Source organism: Scyliorhinus torazame, chromosome 9 (genome assembly GCF_047496885.1).
Source record: "Scyliorhinus torazame isolate Kashiwa2021f chromosome 9, sScyTor2.1, whole genome shotgun sequence".
NCBI classification, from domain to species: Eukaryota; Metazoa; Chordata; class Chondrichthyes; order Carcharhiniformes; family Scyliorhinidae; genus Scyliorhinus; species Scyliorhinus torazame.
Genome location: NC_092715.1, coordinates 23,104,590 through 23,117,128, shown reverse-complemented (window position 1 = coordinate 23,117,128; position 12,539 = coordinate 23,104,590). Strand labels below are relative to the sequence as shown.

The window sequence follows — 12,539 nt, the reverse complement described above, 5'->3', positions numbered from 1 at the left end:
CTCAAGATGGATTGGAACTTTATGGGAAAAACAAAATGTTAGATAAAGGTTGTGTGAAGAAATGTCAAGACAGGCTTTTGGTAGCAAGCTGTATCACTTGTTTTTGAACCAGACAAATTGCAGTAACGGCCTTGGGAAGGGTTGCGCTAGGCTTAAAAATAATCATAGTTAAGATAAAAGGCACAGATGGAATGCGAGGGGGCTGCCCTCAGAAATGAACCAAAAACTGTATAAGAACTGCTGTTAGTCGGAAACATTAGGGACCTTCAAGCAGCTATTGGATAGGTACATGGATTACGGTTAAATGATATAGTGTAGATTTATTTGTTCTCAAGGGCAGCACGGTAGCATTGTGGATAGCACAATTGCTTCACAGCTCCAGGGTCCCAGGTTTGATTCCGGCTTGGGTCACTGACTGTGCGGAGTCTGCACGTCCTCCCCGTGTCTGCGTGGGTTTCCTCCGGGTGCTCCGGTTTCCTCCCACAATCCAAAGATGTGCAGGTTAGGTGAATTGGCCAATGATAAATTGCCCTTAATGTCCAAATTGCCCTTGGTGTTGGGTGAAGGTGTTGAGTTTGGGTAGGGTGCTCTTTCCAAGAGCCGGTGCAGACTCAAAGGGCCGAATGGCCTCCTTCTGCACTGTAAATTCAATGATAATCTATGATTAATCTAGGACAAAGGTTCGGCACAACATCGTGGGCCGAAGGGCCTGTTCTGTGCTGTATTTTCTATGTTCTATGTTCTATGTTCTATGTTAGATGTATTGATTTTGGCTTGCTGTTGTAACTCTCAAGAGATACAGTGGTTTTAGCCCCGGCCGAGAAATAAACATATGTTAAAGTAACGAGGTGTTCGACTGATCATTTCATCTTGACTGGCTGCAAAAGAATCCTCACTAACCACTATGCTACCGTGCTGCCCAAAGTGTGCTCCCATGCTACCATACTCAAAGTGAACAAAATCAGCTTCTCCGATCTCTCTAAATAGCGAAAGTCTCTTATCTCTGGAACCATTCCCGTTAATCTCCATTGCACTTTGGTCACAGGTTTAAAGTCCTTTCGAAAATGATACAACTGGATTAATACTCTGGCTGATGATTTGTAAGCCAATGTTTATATAGATCACAGTCCAGAGATTTAAGCACAAAATCCAGGCCGTCACTCTGGTGCAGTACACTGTCGGAGGAGGAGGAGGAGGCATTTTCTGTCCTCTTACATAGAATTCCTACAATGCAGAAGGATGCCATTTGGCCCATCCAGTCTGCACCGACCCTCTGAAAGAGCCCACTACCGAGGCCCAGCCCCTGACCAACCAATATCCCAGTGAGAAGTTAGTCTTCTCAGGCCATGGTCAGGGGTTCAGAGATTTGGGCCCCATTTTTCTCTTCCTACACTGGGGAGCTGGGCAGGAAATGAATCGAAGTGTGGCCTCGCCCTGGCCCAAAAAAAGAAGCAGAGTCCCTTTTAATAGCGGGGTTATTCTTGGCACAGAAAGCGCCAGGAAATACCCCGGTAAACGTGCCCGAAATGGAACTCTTCTTTTCTACTAAATCAAGCTCTTAACCCACAACTAACATCACTAAAGTGGATTTTCCACTTATTAGCATAACACTGTTTGTGGGAACTTGCGATGTGCAAATTGGCTGAAATGCTTCCCACAGTGCAATTGTAACTACACAACTTTAGTGTAACATATTTTATTAAAGGTGCTATAACTACTTTTTAAAATTCATGTGAGGGATATGGATGTTGCTAGCTAAGTCAGCCTTTATTGCCCCTCCCTAACTGCCCTCCAGCATATGGTGGTGAGCTACCCTCTCGAACTGTTCCAGTCCATTTGGTGTAGGTACACCCATTGTGCTGTTAGGGAGGGAGTCCCAGGATTTTGACCTGATGACAGTAAAGGAACAGCGATATGGGTATCCTGTAGGTGTAGTAGGTCTGGACTTCCGGAAGGCGTTTGATAAGGTGCCGCACACAAGGTAAATATACAAGGTTAGACCACGGGGATTAGGGGTAACTTATTAGCTTGGATAGAAGACTGTCTGACGGACAGGAGACGGAGAGTCGGGATAAATGGGTATTTTTCTGGATGGCAAGATGTAACTAGTGGGGTGCCACAGGGTTCGGTCCCTGGGCCCCAGCTATTTACAATCTATATTTATGACTTGGGTACAGGGAGAGAAGGCTCTATCGCCAAATTCGCAGATGACACTAAAATAGGTGAGACAGTAAGTTGCAATGAGGAAATCATAACCTTGGTAAGGCCACACTTGGAATATTACGCACAATGCAATATGATGCACAATACGCACAGGGGCAGCACGGTAGCACAGTGGGTAGCACTGTTGCTTCACAGTTCCAGGGTCCCAGGTTCGATTCTTGACTTGGCTCACTGTCTATGTGGAGTCTGCATGTTCGCCCCGTGTCTGCGTGGGTTTCCTCCGGGTGCTCCGGTTTCCTCCCACAAGTCCCGAAAGACATGCTCATTAGGTGAATTGGACATTCAGAATTCTCCCTCCGAGTACCTGAACAGGCGCCGGAATGTGGTGACTGGGGGCTTTTCACAGTAACTTCATTGCAGTGTTAATGTAAGCCTACTTGTGACAATAAAGATTATTTTTAAAAAAAATGTTTTTATGTTAAATTCTTTAATTTCCGAGACTGTTATATCCATACATCTAATATCTTAAACATTTTTTTCAACAAAATAGGCTTTTAATGGAAACAATGGTTGTTTAAGAGTCCAACAAAAACAATTAGTATTGGCTTACATTTACAGTATTAAGATTAATTGCTTTTTAAATGGGAATTTTTTTTTCCAGTACTTTGAGATCTACAAGATGCGCCTAGAAAAAAAATACTACAGTGGAGAATGAAGTAAGCTTGAATAGTGGGAGGTACAATTCCAGATTAATTGCTGTAACTTTGTCCTTCTGGGGGCTGAGCGAGTTTTCCGTTTTCTTTACACATCATTTGGTGCCGAAGTTCCGTCAGAACAGCTTTGATACTATATGAATCCTGCCATTTAGCTAGGACTGATATGCTTTTTGGATCCACCGTTCCATTGGAACTATTTACTCCATTCATATTTATTTTTGTTACAAATCTAACATGTGGAGCTGCCTCTGGATATCTAGGACCACAGTCTATTTTAAGGCTGTATATTCGGTTTTCATAAATTGTTCTTGCAGGTCCAATAATCATCCCTGTCCACCTTGAAAGTGTCATATCTTCATCATCTTCAAGTCCCCAACTTACTGTCCCATCACTTGCCCCCTTCTGGCCATCTTCTAGCTCTTCCAAAAGACGGAAATTGCGTGGAACTGTTACAGTCTTACTCCCGGTGGTCGCCATCTTGTCGACACTAAAGATTATTATAATGTTAGTAAGAATTTTGACATTTGAAACATTCAGACTTTGATGTTTTATCAAACAGACTGATGCAAGGATTCTCACCTGAGACACTTCTCTTTTCAGAATCTGACTGGCCTGCTGCCTATTTGACATTTATCATAGCTGCGATCTGTGCTATGATAAATGGTGCTCGAGACAGTTCTCGACAAAATGCACCCCACTCCAGTGTTAACGTTGTTCCAGATGTTGATACTGCAAGAAAATGTTTCACGATCTGCTGGTGACAGTCGGCGTTAGGGGCCTTTTTCCAGATTCTGCTCCCCATGCTCGTAGTAGAAGAACTGGGAAATCCCAGCCTGGCAACGCTACTCTAACATTCTCATTTTGGTTTTTAAATCCCTTGGGCTCGCCCCACTTTATCAGTGAATCCTCCTCCAGACCGACAACTCACTGAGATCTCCGAGCCTGTCCAACTGGCCTCTTGTGCATTTCTGCTTTTAAACACATCATGCCTACAGCTGCCTGGGCCAGGAGTTCTAGAATCCCCATCCTAAACGCATTTGGTCTGCACTTTTACTTGCAGCCGATGGAAACTGTGGTGATATGCCTATGGACTATATCATAGTTGGATGGTGTGCGACCTCCAACCAACAGGTGAATTATAGAATCATAGAATTTACAGTGCAGAAGGAGGCCATTCGGCCCATCAGGTCTGCATCAGCCCTTGGAAAGAGCACCCGACCTAAGCCCATACCTCCACCCTATCCCCACACCTCCACCCCAACCCCGTAACGCCACCTAACCTTTTTTGAACACTAAGGGAAATTTCGCATAGCCAATCCACCTAACCTGCACATCTTTGAACTGTGGGAGGAAACCGGAGCACCCGGAGGAAACCCACGCACACACGGGAAGAACATGCATACTCCGCACAGACGGACAGTGACCCAAGCCGGAATCGAACCTGGGACCCTGGAGCTGTGAAGCAACTGTGCTAACCACTGCACTACCATGATGCCTACGGTGGCAGCACAGACACACCATGCAGTCTCTGGGTCATATGACCTGTGACTCGGATATAAGGGGAGACATATCGGCCATCTTCAGAAGAAGATTGAGGGGGTAATAAGACATACTTGTGAATCATCGGTGCGAGGTGCAAGTTTGAGAGGCGTAATTAGCAGACTCCATGATAACGTGCTCTGTATCAGATTGCTGTCTTACCACACGAGACTCAATAAAAGATTCTGGTTTGGACAAGTCGCAGTGTTTGGTGGGTTCCTTCGTGAAGTACCAAACACAACAGAAACCAACAGAAATGAGCAGAAGCTTTTCAACAAGCTCCTGGCTTTTAACTGAACCTGCTCTCCTCAAGAGCCTATTTTTCAACTGTTATTTAAAAATAAATATACTCCTCCTTAGGCTGAATCTCAGTGGAATAAATGCAGATGGCCACTGGTACCACACTCCACTTGCAACTTTAACAAGCGAGCGTTGGTATACCAAGGAACATCAGAGCACTGCCCAACCCAAGGCCCTACAGATCTCCACAGTCACCAGCATTTGTAACAGGGTGGGGTTGAAGGGGGTTTGGCTGTCGGTGGGGGACAGGATCTACTGGATTACTAGTAGCGCCGGTCGTTTTACTTCATTTTCTTTCAAATCCTTACGGCATCTGCCACATACGAACCCCAATTGTATAAGCCCCAGCCTCTGATCAGCTAAGTGGGGACGCAGACCTAAACCCACATCTTAAAAGTGACCTCACTTCAGAAGTGGTCCATTATTCATTCGTGGACACGAACATCGCTGGTATTCAATCCCCACTCCTTGTCCCCAAAGAAGATGTTTGGTAGTGGGTCACCTTGATCAAGTGCTCCATGAAACTGACAAATCAAATTTCTTTACCCGTCAGTCTGGCCTCAATAAAAGTCGAGATGGATTTGCAGGTACAGCATTAGTTATTTTATTTGGCTTGCAAGCCTGATTCATTTCACAGAGGACACATCTAGTCTCCTACACCCTGGAAAGCGAATGAACAAAGAGACAAAGGGATTTCTGCAAATAAATTCAAATGGTATCAAGTTTCACATACACAATTCCCATAGGTCATCCTATACCCCTCCTGACCTGGTCATACATTCTGATTGGCTCACTTCTCATCTCTTCCTCTGGCCCCCTTATTACCCAGCATCCTTTTCTCATCCTTTGGTGGACACACCTCCTCCTTGCTTTGCCATGCGGTCTGAAATCCTTTGTCTGTGAACTCACCAGAATGAGACTGGCCTATCTCTACATTACAGTAACTAATATCTCTAAAGTAACTATTTTATATCACATTCGTCAAAACAGCATTGAGTGGCTTGTCTAGCCTTCCCTGAGAGAAGCTGAGAGTCAATAACATTTACAACACTGTGGTTACATCGACCACACATGGACTGAAGCGGTTCAAGGGCAATGAGGGATGGGTAATAAATGCTGACCTAGCCAGCGTTGCCCACACCCCATTAAATATGTTATTTTAAAACACTGCTGTGGGACTGGGGTCACATGTAGCTCCAGACTGGGTAAGGATGGCAGATTTCCTTCCCTAAAGGACACTGGTGAACCAGTTTGTCGGGCAGCACGGCAGCATAGTGGTTAGCACTGTGGCTTCACAGCACCAGATACCCAGCTTGGGTCACTGTCTGTGCGGAGTCTGCACGTTCTCCCCCGTGTCTGCGTGGGTTTCCTCCGGGCGCTCCGGTTTCCTCCCACAAGTCCCGAAAGACATGCTCATTAGGTGAATTGGACATTCAGAATTCTCCCTCAGTGTACCCGAACAGGCGCCGGAGTGTGGCGACTAGGGGCTTTTCACTGTAACTTCATTGCAGTGTTAATGTAAGATTACTTGTGACAATAAAGATTATTTTTTTTTTTTGTGGCAATTCGATTGCTTCAAGGTCACCAGCTTTTTATTCCACGTTTATTTTGTTTTTAAACTCAATTCAATTCACAAACTTCTCTGGCGGAATTTGAACGCACAACCTCCAAATTATTAGTCCAGTCCGATCGTTAGTCATGTAAAGTAATGGTGACACTAGTATTCCGCAATTCCTTAGTTAAATAGCCAGTGTGTGAAATCCCCAAGGAGCTGGTGGCCCGTCACAAGTACGTGTGTGTGATTGTTGGAAGACAACATGAACAATGTTTACTGTGATGTCACATCCATATCGAATACCCTGCCAACACTTAGTGCCTAAGTCTACCCCTAAATAAATAAATAATAGCCAAGGAGTAAAATCCTTCACGAGAAGGAGGAAAGAAATGGGATAGAAAATAGCAATCGTCTTACCTGTTTCCATTGCCACATAATAAATGATCCAATAATATATGGTTTAATTCAGATACTTTCACGGCGATTCAACTACAAATCCACTGAAGGCAAATGATTCATGGAAGTGCACCAGCTGCTCTCCCCACCATCTGGTCAGAAAGAGAAGTTTGGGATGGAGAGAGGGTGCCCCTGGGGTCTGCGTCCCGTGTGTCCAGAAGCTCTCTAAATGCTGAAAAAGCCTCGTCCTCCTCATACCCAACATGACCCTCGCTGACAACTTCCTCTAATAGCTGCTCATCACTTATTTTACAAATGGCCATTTGTATCTATAAACGCTGCCAGGTTTCCTGACTTTCACATTTACAGGAAGCTGGCCAATCTGGGGACTTTTCACCCTGCTTCTGCAATAAATATGTCACCATACACATGTCCCCCACCCCACCAGCACAGACGCAACTAACGTCTTTTCCCAAACAGGATGTAACAGTTCATCAGGAAATCAGTAGCTGTTTGTAGAATTCTAGGTTTCGGTATCAACCTCACCTCCCCCTGCTTCTCTACGGCACAACTGGCGGGAGTTGAGATGGTGGAAGGAGCTTAAAATATCAAATACACAACTCCCTCGTGATGCTTTTGCACCATTCACCTTTTTGAGGCTGATTGGTTTCTGGGCACTACACTCATTAAGATGTTTAAAAGTCAATCACAATTTAAATATTTTACATCAAAAATTAAACATGGAACACAAAAAAGATTGTTTCCCCTGCTCCTCTTTGGATACATCAACAGGGGACACCATCTTCCTGCCCTTTCTTGAAGCTTTTATCTTTGTCCTTATCAAGTAATTTCGTTTGAGACAATGTCATGCTCAGTGCTCTCCCTGAATAACAAGCTGTCAGTGCAGAGCCCAGGCTCACCACTTTGCAATGCACCAATCATAGAATCATAGAATCTACAGTGCAAAAGGAGGCCATATGGCCCATCGAGTCTGCACCGGCCCTTGGAAAGAGCACCCTACCTAAGCCCACTCCTCCACCCTATTCCCGTAACCTAAACCTTTTGGACACTAAGGGCAATTTAGCATGGTCAATCCCCCTAACCTGCACATCTTTGGACAATCACAAAAGTGGCCTCCCAGGAAGGTCCTGCAGCATAGGATCTGGCTAATCAGACAGATCTAATCAGAACAGCAGAGTAGTGAAGTTATCGTCCAAGCTTGTGAATCCAATATTGGCCCAATCTTCCAAGAAACGCCAATCAATGTTGGATTGCTACTGCACCCTTACTTTTCTGCACAATGTCAAGGGTTCCGCATTTCCGGTTGGGACTTCTGATCCCAGCCTCTCCAGAAATTAGGTGTATACCTTCAATCCAACTGCTTTCTCGTAGCACCGGATTGTCAGGGGAAGACAACCATGTCCCCTTTTTACGGCACTAACTGCTGCATTCTGGTAAGCATTGAACATAGAACATAGTGCAGAAGGAGGCCATTCGGCCCACCGAGTCTGCACCAACCCACTTAAGCCCTCACTTCCACCATGACCCCTCCTAACCTTTTTGGTCACTAAGGGCAATTTATCATGGCCAATCCACCTAACCTGCACGTCTTTGGGCTGTGGGAGGGAACCGGAGCACCCGGAGGAAACCCGCGCAGACATGGGGAGAACGTGCAAACTCCACACAGACAGTGACCCAGCGGGGAATCGAAACTGGGACCCTGGCACTGTGAAGCCACAGTGCTATCCACTTATGCTTCCGTGCTGCCCTGTGTCCATGTGCTACCATTGCTGGAAAAGAAACCTGCTGTCAAAGCTTTTCGCCTTGCACTCAACAGGACGGTTTCTATTCCCAATTATCCAGCACAAACCAGCATCCAACGTAGGCGTTGAATGCATGAAAGTGCACACAGTTGATCTAGCGCACGCATATTGTGTGAGATAACCAATGACTTGGCCGACTTTCACATACAGCACCAGATTCTGGTAGCATTGCGCAGCCTCAAGCCAACCCAGACATACATATCTGTAATCCCAAAGGGACTGCAATAGTCTTCCTTAACAAGCGTGACTATAGTCAACAAAATGCATGTCGTTCTTAATGACGGGTCCAAATTCGCATCCATTGGATCTGCTGCTAAGCATGGTCGCACAGCCTTACTCAAAAGCAAATGACAAAACTGTTGTTGGACTTTTGTAAGAGTAACAATCTACCTGATGCTGCATATGATAGGATTCACTTTCACTGCTCACTGTGTCCACATATATATGTGGGCTGCCCAGTACACAGAAAAGTGATGTTCCTTTATGCCCTATCTTGTCTATGACTGGTTCGGCATGACATGAATTGACCAAATAGTCGAGCGAGTTTCTACAACCGGTTCTTAGAAAGTTTTCCACATACACTGGTCCCTCACCTTTGCAAAGACCCCAAAGGACTTGTATATCAACAGCAATGCTGTGTCCATATGCTCATTCTACAGCTTTAGCCTTTTCACTATTGCACCACTCAAGGAAGCCACTGACCACGTCACTATATCATGACGATCTAGACATGTTGCCATTATCTGAATCTGTATTCATTGAATTTATGAATTCAGCAACTGACACAGTTGAATTCTGTTTTAACTACATCCTGGGCGGGATTCTCCACTCCCGCGCCGAAGTGCCCACGCCGTCGTGAACGCCGTTGAGGTTCATGACGGCGTGAAACGGCCCCTATCCTGACCGATTCAGGCCCGACAATGGGCTAGGATCGGGGCCGCGTCATCTACACGCGCCAGGCCTTGTCGGCGCGTAAAGGCGGCGCCGCATAGATGACGTAGCCGGCGCCGCATAACTGGCGTCACCCACGCATGCGCGGGTTGGCCGGCGCCAACCCGCACATGCGTGTTTGCCGTCCTCTCTGTGTCCGCCCCGCAAGAAGATGACGGACGGATCTTGCAGGGCCGCGGAAGGAAGGAGGTGGGGACCGATCGCAGGCCATGCCACATTTGAGGTACCTCCCGGTGCAGGATCCCCCCCCCCGCAGGCCACCCCCCCAGCGTTCCCGCGCTGTTCCCGACTGCAGCGACCAGGTGTGGACGGCGCCGGGGGGAACCCGCCGTTTTGGCCTGGCCGCTCGGCCCATCCGGGCCTGAGAATAGCGGGGGTGCCGGAGAATCACCATTTTGGGTGTCTCCGGCGATTATCCGGCCTGCGGCCCGCGGAACTCGACGGGGCCGTTCCTGCCGCTTGGGAGAATCGCGGGAGGGCGTCGGAACGGCGTCCCGGGAAATTTTGGCGGCCCAGGCGATTCTCCCAACCGGCGCAGGAGTGGAGAATCTCGCCCCATGTATTTGGGGAGGCAGTGACGTCATCACTGAACAAGTAATCCAGAGACCCAGGGTAAGGCTCAGGGAATCTAGGTTCGAATCCTATCATGGCAGATGGCGAAATTTGAATTCAATAAAAATCTATAATTTAAAGGCAAATGATGACCATGAAAAAGGTCATAGAAGGCAGAGAGTAGCAATGGAAGGATGCTTTACTGATTGGAGGGCTGTGACTAGTGGTGTTCCGCAGGGATCAGTGCTGTTTGTAGTATATATAAATGATTTGGAGGAAAATGTAACGGGTCTGATTAGTAAGTTTGCAGACGACACAAAGGTTGGTGGAATTGCAGATAGCGATGAAGACTGTCAGAGGATACAGCAGGATTTAGATCGTTTGGAGACTTGGGCGGAGAGATGGCAGATGGAGTTTAATCCGGACAAATGTGAGGTAATGCATTTTGGAAGGTCTAATGCAGGTAGGGAATATACAGTGAATGTAGAACCCTCAAGAGTATTGACAGCCAGAGAGATCTAGGAGTACAGGTCCACAGGTCACTGAAAGGGGCAACATAGGTGAAGAAGGTAGTCAAGAAGGCATCCGGCATGCTTGCCTTCATTGGCCGGGACATTGAGTATAAAAATTGGCAAGTCATGTTGCAGCTGTATAGAACCTTAGTTAGGCCACACTTGGAGTATAGGGTTCAATTCTGGTCACCACACCACCAGAAGGATGTGGAGGCTTTAGGGAGGGTTCAGAAGAGATTTACCAGGATGTTGCCTGGTATGGAGGGCATTAGCTATGAGGACAGGTTGAATAAACTTGGTTTGTTCTCACTGGAACGAAGGAGGTTGAGGGGTGACCTGATAGAGATCTACAAAATTATGAGGGTCATAGACAGAGTGGATAATCAACAGTTTTCCCAGGGTAGAGGGGTCAATTACTAGGGGGCGTACGTTTAAGGTGCGAGGGGCAAGGTTTAGAGGTGATGTACGAGGTACATTTTTTTTTTTTTTTTTTTTTTTACACAGAGGGTAGTGGGTGCCTGGAACTCACTGCCGGAGGAGGTGGTGGAAGCAGGGACGATAGTGACGTTTAAGGGGCATCTTGACAAGTACGTTAAAAGGGTGGAAGATTTTAGTTTAGACGGGCAGCATGGTCGGCACGGGCTTGGAGGGCCGAAGGGCCTGTTCCTGTGCTGTACTTTTCTTTGTTCTTTGTTGAAATCATCGTCAATTGTCATTAAAAACCATCTGGTTCACTAATGGTTAACTGTAGAGGAGTTTCCTTGCAGTCTGCCACAGGAAAAACCATCACAAGGATCCTCCTCAACAGCCTCCTCCCAGTGGCTGAGGAACTCCTTCCAGAGTCGCAGAGCAGTTTTTGCCCATCAAGAGGCACCACAGACATGATCTTAACTGTGCAGCAAATTCAAGAAGAGTCCAAGGAATGGCACCAACCACCTGTAGAGGTGGTTTTCAACCTCACAAGAGCCTTTGACCCTGTCACCTGCAAAGGTGTATGGAGGATCTCCTTCATGTTTGGCTGCACTCAGAATTTGTCACCATCCTCACCAGCTCTGTGATGACAGCGGTGATCTTCACCAACGGAGCGCCCACAAATCCTACCTCAGGCAAGGCCAGGGGTCAAATAAGGCGATGTCAATGCACCAACTCTTCTCTAATTTCCTCGCTGCAGTAAAGCATCTTACCTCCAGTAAATTATCCTGAAAGGTGGTAATGATCACCAGAACAGATGGGAAACAATTCAATCGATGCTGCTTTCAATTCAAAACCCAAACCACTCCAACCTCAAGTCATAGAACATCAGCATGCAGATGCTGCTTATCTGTGTGAGTTCACTTCGAAACTGAGCTCCAAGGTATTGTCGACGCATCTAAAGGATGAGCAAATTGGTCTTTCACTAAACATCTGGAAAACTAAGACCTTTTTTCCAACCAGCTCCCAAAGCCCCATCAAGTAAGATCAATGGCACAATCCTGGAAAACATGGACCATTTTCCCGACCTTGGCAACCTCCTTACAGTGAGCAGCACGGTAGCATTCTGGATAGCACAATTGCTTCACAGCACCAGGGTCCCAGGTTCGATTCCGGCTTGGGTCGCTGTCTGCGCGGAGTCTGCACATCCTCCCCGTGTCTGTGTGGGTCTCACCCCCACATCCCAAAGATGTGCAGGTTAGGTGGATTGGCCACACTAAATTACCCCTTAATTGGAAAACAAAATTCATCATCATCACCTCCAGTTTTCCAGCTCAGTCTTCAGCTGACTGAGGAAGAGAGTATTTCAGGACCAGAATTTCGATAACCTGCAGCAACACCTACAGTAACTTAGATAACACCTCAAAGCTCGAGAAAAGCATCACCAATGGAGCCTTCACAGGATCCCGTCCAACAGCAGAGTCCTCCCTGAAGCAAACTTGCCAGCATCAAGGTGCTAACCACTCAAAATCAGCTATGCAGGTACATAGTACACTCAAAGTGCTGTTAGGGTGGGAATTCCAGGACTAAAAGGGGAGGTCCAGGATTGAAACCCAGCTGT

General features: G+C 46.7%; 1 protein-coding gene and 1 pseudogene across 1 annotated transcript in view; both read right to left on the bottom strand.

Moving 5' to 3' along the window:
- The window catches only part of sh3bp2 (SH3-domain binding protein 2), a 177,705-nt gene that overhangs the window by 113,196 nt on the left and 51,970 nt on the right, over positions 1 to 12,539 (bottom strand). The gene's annotated exons all lie outside the window — the stretch shown is intronic.
- Positions 2,634 to 3,358, bottom strand: LOC140429109 (ubiquitin-conjugating enzyme E2 variant 1 pseudogene; annotated as a pseudogene).